This window comes from Morone saxatilis, unplaced genomic scaffold (genome assembly GCF_004916995.1).
Source record: "Morone saxatilis isolate NCDOM2014 unplaced genomic scaffold, NCSU_SB_2.0 Contig23, whole genome shotgun sequence".
Lineage (NCBI taxonomy): Eukaryota > Metazoa > Chordata > Actinopteri > Moronidae > Morone > Morone saxatilis.
In genome coordinates, this window is record NW_023339796.1 from 9228064 (window position 1) to 9236626 (window position 8563).

Sequence of the window (8563 nt, forward strand, 5' to 3'; positions counted from 1 at the left end):
AGCAACAAGTAAAGCTATCTGTCCATTAGAAAGGGCTGTAAATCACACAGTTGAGGCAGAGCAGCCTTAGGACGTCAGACAGCATGTTTTGTGTGTACTGCATCTTGTTTCACAGTTTAATATGATGCTGGTGGTGCACAAATGAGTATATACTTTCACCTACAAAGAAAGTTTGTGTGAAAATATGTTATTTTACTGTGTACTGAGAAATTTCATATTGCCCTTCCTAACAGGTGCAAGCTAAATCCCAGGACCCACAGTTTATTTTGTAACCGCCCACAGCAAAGTCAAAAGTCTGCTCCTGTAAAATTTGCATTGGATCTTGCAGAATCCCAACGCAGTCCTCTATTCCCCAATTCTAGGGTTAGGGTTAGGGGGTTAGGGAATTTAGGTCCCTGGGAATATCTCTGGGACTCTGGAAACACAGATACGCCCCCAGTACAGCTGCAATGCTCCTTGGCACAGATTCCATAAGACTCTAGAAATCCACTATAGGGATGAACGATATTCACCAAAAAGATATTCCCTATGTCAAAATCTAACCTCACCTAGGTTGAGATCTGGTGATATCACCATTCAGTAATCCAAAACCCCCAGTTTCCCTAAATCATTTATAAAGGGTTTTCTTGTCATCTGTTGCCTGTGTTAAGACTTTTCTATGTACTGTTCTGTCTGTTATTTTTCTGGTTATGCTTGAAGTTTTAAAAAGAGAGAGTGAGAGAGAGAGAGAGAATGACCTCCCTTGCCACAAAGGAACATCGAGTCCTCGCAGCAGAGGGCTGGGTCTTGGTCACCGTGGCCTTGGACAATCTGTGACAGCCTATGGAAAAGCTTTCTGCCACAGAGCTCTCTCCCCCACAAACCCTGGCAGCATCAACACACGCTGACCTTGTATTTCAATATGAAGAGGTTTGGAGAGTGAGTGAGAGAGTGAATGTTTGTGTGTGTGTTTGTAGGTAGGGAGATTTGGGGACAATATGTGGGCAAAGGTAATGATGTTGCTGTAGTGATGAGTGATGTTGTTGCTGTTGTTGGCAATGCACCGTTTACAATTAACCACATGCGTCAGATAAAATGGCAATTTATAACTATTAATCTCCTATGAAGAGTAACATTTTACATGACTAAAATGAGAATAAGTCAGGATTTTTCTCATAAAAACAGATTAAAACAAAAGATATGACACTTACCACACCACGCAACTCAAAAAGAGTGGGCAAGAAAGTCAAGGTATATTACATATTGTACTACAACTAGTTGTGTCACACAAGTTGTGGTATTTAATCCGTTTTTTTATGTTAAGTGTTGCAGCTGGCACAGATGAAATGCATGTGTAGGATTTAGTGGCATCCAGTGGTGTAATTGCAGATCGTATCTCCCCCGCTTCACGCTCCCCTTCCGGGCGTGAAGGAGAAATTATGGTGGCTGTGAAACACTCCTATTTACAGCCAGTGTTTGGTTTCTTCATTCTGGATTACTATGAAAATATGGCAGTTTATGAAGTCCATGGAAGGCAACCAGCAGCATATGTTGATAAAAACGTCTCATTCTAAGGTTACAGAAACATAACAGTTTGTATATTCAGGTGATTATACATTAATGAAAATATACCTATGAATATTCTGTTAGATTTCTGCCAATAGAGCCTCCTAAATGTTACACACTGGGCCTTTAAAGTAAGGAGGGTCACAGGTGTGTCTAACTACCATGTTAATCAATAGATAGAAACCCAGTATTGTGATGAATCATTCAGACGTAATAAAAAAAACCCAAAACACTGGCCCTTGTAGCAAAGGCCAAAACAATGAAATTCAACCTAAAAACCGTTAACTGACTCGGGCATAGCACACACTGTACTCTTTTAAAGAGAACACGTAAGCTGTGAGCATTCATTTCTGGCCGCAGGTACTGTTCAACTCGGGTTGGCATCTGTGCACGGGGGGGGTTACAGCAGTACATCATGTGAGAACACACAGTACTGTGTGAGAAGGGATTCTCAGCTGGATGCTTTCCAGGTTTCAATGGCAGGAATGAGGATATATTATTACTAAGTGCTCTCCACTGAACCGCATGCACACGTTGCCCTTCATGGGCTCGCACTGATGTAATGGAGCCCACAAAAATCCAAGAGATTGATCTAAAAAGACAGAAAAAAAACTGCAGCCATGAGATATGCACTTCATGCCACAATAGTGCTCCTGTGATGCGATGCAGGATGCAAGATTCAAGGACTCATGTGTCGAGATTATTAGGCCTCATTTGTTTATTGCAGCTGCAAATGAGAAGACTTCAGCTCAAGGAACAAAAGGACAGAAATTCCTCCTTCACCTTGACATGCCGCCACTCCCCTGCAACCACACAAATGCACTCGCGTTTGATGGCAACCCTTTGACTTTGCTCCTGACACACTTCCTGACGAGTGACTTGGGGCCATGTGCAGATAAGTTCCATTCATTCCATTAATCATTCTGCTATTTTAACTTTGATCTGGGGGTGGGAGGACAGAGAAGACGGACGCAACGAAGGTACAAATTCGGGGCTTTTAACTTCTTACGACTATTACAGCTTTGTATTTACAAAATACTTTGTAACAGAACCATGAAAAGAGATAATGAAAAGGACTGAGTATTGTTATTGTTACAGAGACGGGATGGCTTAGATAAAATAGGTATTGGGTTCATTGAGTCTTTCGGTTGGTCAACCAGGAGACCCAGCGGTGACAGATAAGAACCTGCCCTGCATGTCAAAAACGGAGATAACTAACAGGACAACAGGAAGTGCCATCTACCGGGGTCGTGTTCCACTCATGCATAAACACACACACACACACACACACACGATCAGCACCCCAAGCATCCCTTACAACAAAGAGCAGGATGTTCAGGCCAGTGTTTTTGGCTGTACTCCCACGTATTGCATGTCCTACCTTCCTGACTGTAAGTTCCTCACTTAAGGTCACAATATAACACTGTGAGAAAGAAAGGCTTTTTTATTTTAGCTTAGAGGAATTTCATCCTTACAGCCTTTCCCCTTCACTCCTGAGCAGGCCATAAACGCTGAGGCGTGAAGTGGACTCACACCCTGCAGCACAAATTCATGGTCAGACATTTAGGTAAGAGAAGTTTGTCATAGACCTAAAATATGTAGTTAATGAATTGCTACAACTGTATTTGATTGATTAACTGATAAATTGACTAATGGTTTCAACTCTAAACCATAGCACAATCAAAAAATATCAAGTGGTTTTAGTTTGTATACTGATATATTATAGTATACCTCTGATTTTTCCCACTATACCCTCTATAGTTAGTAAGAAACATGGATACACAGCTAGTTATAAAGATAAATTGAAGGACAATACAATTGAAACAAATCTGAAAAGAAATTAAAAATGAAATGAAATAATTGTTCCTCTTCCTGCAGGTGAAACTAAGATATAACAGCTGATGGTGAGGGCTTTGAGGAAGAAGCTCCACCCCCACCAGAGGGATCAATGCACATAAATGAAAGAGGTCACAGACCTTTGACATCTCCTTTCAGATGGGGGAGGGGCACAGGGCCTTTGTGAGATTGGCTTTAATGATCCAATTGTCGACTGTGTCATGCACCTTCATACAGTACATACAGTTTGTCTCACATTGTGCTCCACAACGTGCACGCGCCACCTTTACTGTTGTTGTTCATTCACGAAACCATCCAGCCACAAGCATTAGGTTTGGATAAACATTGCTGCCCTGTATCTCACTTGCTGTCTGCATCCAGCTATCCAGCTGCCCTGTTTTGCTCTCCATCACTCCCACATCTGTTTTAACCTCGTCTTCTATCTCTTTCCCTCCTTATCCTCCCTTGCTCATCTCCAGACCTTATCTGTGCTTTCCCTGCCTCCTCTTTCATGCTTCATTTTTTGAAGAAGGATTCAGCCGCTTAAAAGGCTAGGGCAAGAGAAAATGACCACTTACAATATTCAGATTTCGGATAAATTAGTGTTATATATATATATATATGTAAATACTAAATCACAGCACACTATTAAAATGACCACTTTTAAACTCATGTAACAAGATCTGCTATAGAAAGTAAAACATACAACCTTTAAACTACAGTCTGTGAATATTTATCTTTCCTTTATTCACTTGTGCTCACTAGTGAACACAATGTTCTGAGAATTCATGACCCTCAATAAAAAAGGACAAATTAAAAGTTTACAAGCATCCATGCGGAACACATCTGCCTGGCTCTGCAGTTCAGCAGCAAGGTACTCTTTAAATTTTTGCTGTAGTAATTAGCTAATTCAATCTGTTCTGCATGAGTTAATAATTCACACTTTATTTGTATTTGGCATAAAGATATGATTAAATAAATGTTTGTGTAACATTCATTTGGCAGTGGTGAGATGTAACTACAGTACTGTACATAAGTAAAGTTAAAAAAAGATCAGTTTTGAGATACTAATACTTGCTGAGTAGTTACATTTTATGCTACTTTAAACTTATACACTACAACATTTTATAAGGAAGTAATGTACTTTTTACGCCGCTGTATTTATGTATTAGCAACAGTTATTTTGCCGATTCATATTTTACCCACAAAATATATGATATATGTATAAAATACGATGCATTCTTACAGATTATATAAACAGAGTATACTATATAAAACACTTAGTTTCACCTTGAACACCTAATATAGAGGCTATTTTTCATAATTTTATCAGTGTTATTTATACAGTACATTCTGCTGATATAATTTTTTATTATATCATATTTTTACAGAAGTAATGGATTTTAACACTGTTGTATTGCTACTTTTTACTACCTCCACTGGTGTTTGATAAGCTATTTTCAGATCATATAGTGTGTTTCAGTGTCTGTCCATGTCAACATAAGCCTGTTGACATGCAAGGGTTTTTTTTTTTTTTTTTTTAATTGGTCCTGACTCCTGCCTCAGCTGCTTGATGAATGATGGCTATTTTGAAGGCCACCTGTTTTCTGGGTCCTCTCACATCAAGCTCAAAAAAGTGTGAAACAATAGTGCTGATCTCTCTTGTTGGGATTTTGTCCCTTGTACCATCTGTACTCAGGATCAGAGAGGCCCACAATCACTAAGAAGCACCTCTGAAAGGATCAAGAGAGAAGCATCTGCCTGTTTTGGCGACTAGTCCCAGTGGTGTTTTTGTGATCTAAACTGGTATTTGCGAATGATCCATAAAGGTATTTCATGTGAAAGATTAGTCCTCTCTGATCAATATTTAAAATGATATGCTTCTGGAGCTGGCTGAAGTCAAAGAAACTGAAACCTCTTTGTTACTCACTGGATTGGCAATCAATTGTCATGTATGCCTTTTTGTTATGACACTGAATACAAACCTGAGTGACCTATCACACGCTAGCTTGTCATAACAGAGAGAAATAATTAGAGAACAACATGTAAAGGAAAAATCTGGCATTTAAATGAACATGCATTTCTATTTTTACCCTGACAATAAGACACTGAGGGCCAACTGCACAAACACAATGAATAAACAGCAAAAGCGGAGTCCTGATGTGCTCAAAATGACAGCGAGGGAATAATGACGTTTAAAAAAATGAAATAAATAAATCTGTTACCCAGGTGACAATTTGCCTTATGTACCAACGGATATAAAGTAGCCATCAATACACAGCTTGGCTGAGCTCTCTCATATGAGAAATGACATGTTGCATTTTTGTAAAACCTATTTGTTTCACAACAGGTCTTTTGCACAATAAAACAACTCTGAAAGAGAACTTGAGAACAAAAAAATCGAAAAAGAAGCATCGTCATAACAAGATACACACTATTTTCAGTGTGCCGAAAAAAGATGAATCATTATCTTAAAGAGGGTGAGCCATAACTACATAGTTTAATTTCTAGTTTGGTATATCCCGTTTTGGTTCATTTGAATTGTTTAAAATGTGCTTTTGCTCAACAAGGACAGAACATGTGTGTATGTGTGTATCACGTTTCAGTTTTAATCTACAGCAAACCCTTCTGTGTATAGGAGGTTAAATAATGAAGGTGTGACCAATCTGAGGAACACATTTCTGTTTTCAAAACTATATCCAACTCACTTGCAGTATTCCCTTATCTAATTTATTTTTTGTGTTTGAGAAATAAAATGTTACGATGCCACACAATCACACAAAGAAAATGCCCACTGCCAATCCTCAACAACTCACGCTCTTCACAAACCATCATAGGACGGAGATGTCTCCTTCAAGGCTAAAGAGGGAAACCTGTCTGAGCACAGGAGTGGTGTCACGGGGGCCTTACTTATCTCCTCCCAGATTAGTCCCAATTGTTAGCTGGGAACAAAGCCAACCAGTGAGGAAACCAGCCCCCCAAGGGCCAGATGGTCAGCGTTCAGAGCCCCCTGACCCCTCCAGCCCTTGCCCTCTCTGACAGGGTTCTGTGTCCTCTAGGCAAGACAGGCCACCCATCAAATTCACAATCCACCCTGCTTGTACAAAACATGTACTCACGTGATACTGTACTACCTGTCTTGTTACTCCTTATTTTTTCATATGTATAGTTGTCATATGTATAGTTGTAGATGTAACAAATCTGTATCTGCAGTTAACAATCAGGATTGAAAGCAATATTTCTAATCAAGCATACAAATATTTTAAAGCAAAATTGTGACTTTGTATGGACCTGGACTAGAAATTGCTCAACATTAAAATGCTGCTTTAACATGAAAAGTGGCTGTTCGGTATCTGGGTCCACAGTTACCAAGTCTTCAGTACCTCTCTGGATCTGCTAAGATGAACATCTCTATGCTGCTGTAGCGTTGTGTAGGATCTTGTAATGTGCATGTAATTGTCATTAGCTCTAGTGACATTTTGAAAGTACAGAGGGGGGTTGTGGAGACATGAGGAATGCAACCTTTGGAACATGAAACATGAGGAATGGCAGATTAGATGTAGTCAAGACAGACAGGTTTGCCTGTAATTACAATGACAAACCACCAAATACATCTCCTGGTCACTCTTATCTGATATGACTCTGAAGCTGCTGAAGCCTGTTTCAACAGGGAGCCTTAGGCAACTGCAACGGCTATTCAACAGGCAAACATGTAAATGAGGGGCCTGGTTTTAGATATACTTGACTTGACTTTAGTTTAATTTGTTAAGAGATGATTAATCAGCAATTTTATTTCATGTAATAAAATGTGCTATCTGCATTTTGAGGCAGCACAGACAATCCTTTAAATACCCATGAGATAAAAGATTTAAAAAGAAGCTTCACTGGCCTTTTTATTTCCTGCTACAGGTTTCACAAAAAGTTCCATGCTGGCACTCAGATTACACTGCAAAATACCTTAATTAAAAGGCTAATGGGGCTATTGGATGTAGATCGGTTGCACACACATTTGTGGCCGAGCATCACTGACAGCCACTACATTAGGCAAAGCTTGTTCATTTGCGCAAATGTGTGCAAATAAAAGACTAAGATAACAGTGTTAAAATGATACTCATGCTGTATTACAGAGCACTCAAACACACTTACTGACAGACTTCACTTATGAATTCATTATACCTAATTGCCTCGACTTTAATTACCCCTTCTTATAAAACATCCCGTACAGTTCCTCGGCAGTAGCTTTAATGCCGAATGAAATTTACTGAGAAAACAAACTTTAAAGGGTCTGTTTAAATCCCGCTGACGGACCGGCACCAGGCTGCAGGCAGACCCATCCTCCGGACAGCGTCAACAACCCCTAATCCTTGTTTATAATCGGTAACGCGCTTTCTTATGACACGTGATTTTAAGCGAGTGTGAGGGAATACAGGGGAGGAAAAGAAAGCTATGCATGCCTACCTTTTATCCGCACGGAATCGGGTCTGTGGTATTAGATGTGCGCCCCTGGCTCTAACACCAACCCCCGCTGCTGTCGCTGCAGCTCTGCTCGCTGCGCTCCGCCACAGCTGATCTGAGCACAGCGAGGGAGCCGCCAGGTGACGTCAGGAAACTACTGTACGTGCCGTTTGGTTCACTTGAACGGAAGAGAGAGTTCACTTCAACTTGTTGCTCCGATGGCAGGGTAACAACACATACACAAAACACAAGCAAAAAGCGAGGCCTAAGTAACTAATGCATTGCAAATGTAACCTATATTCTACACTGTGGGCTGTGTATAATGGGACGCACTCACAATGTCAGAGACAGATAGTCTGCAACGCTGAAGACAGCTTTCGATTCGATAGTTAAGGGGAAACTTGACTTGCAGTGCTGTAAGATCTTCTGTTTTGTTGCGCCTCTTACTGTTGTGAAAGCGTTAGACACTTTAAGTAAAACCTGTCTGAACCCCACTTTAAAATGTGTGAAACCTTTATTCTATTTGTGAAAGTGCAAAAATTAGAGAGTTTTTTTCCCCATCTAGACCACATTAGATGAGGTCCAGATCAAAAACCACTAGGCTATACCTAGACTGAGCAAATTTGGACTAGATCATCAAGACTCTTTAAAACACAGTTTCTTACTTGTAAAATCGTTATTCTATTAATGAAAATGCATAAATTGGAGATTTTTCACACCTAGACCG

The 8563-nt window shown here is 40.0% G+C and overlaps 1 protein-coding gene across 1 annotated transcript in view; it reads right to left on the minus strand.

Moving 5' to 3' along the window:
- greb1l (GREB1 like retinoic acid receptor coactivator) overlaps positions 1–8030 on the minus strand; it is a 42159-nt gene extending 34129 nt beyond the window's left edge. The window contains exon 1 of the mRNA XM_035671435.1: positions 7840–8030. The gene's annotated coding sequence lies outside the window, so the exon portion shown is untranslated. The remainder of the gene's footprint in view (positions 1–7839) is intronic.
- Between the last annotated feature and the right edge of the window lie 533 nt (positions 8031–8563).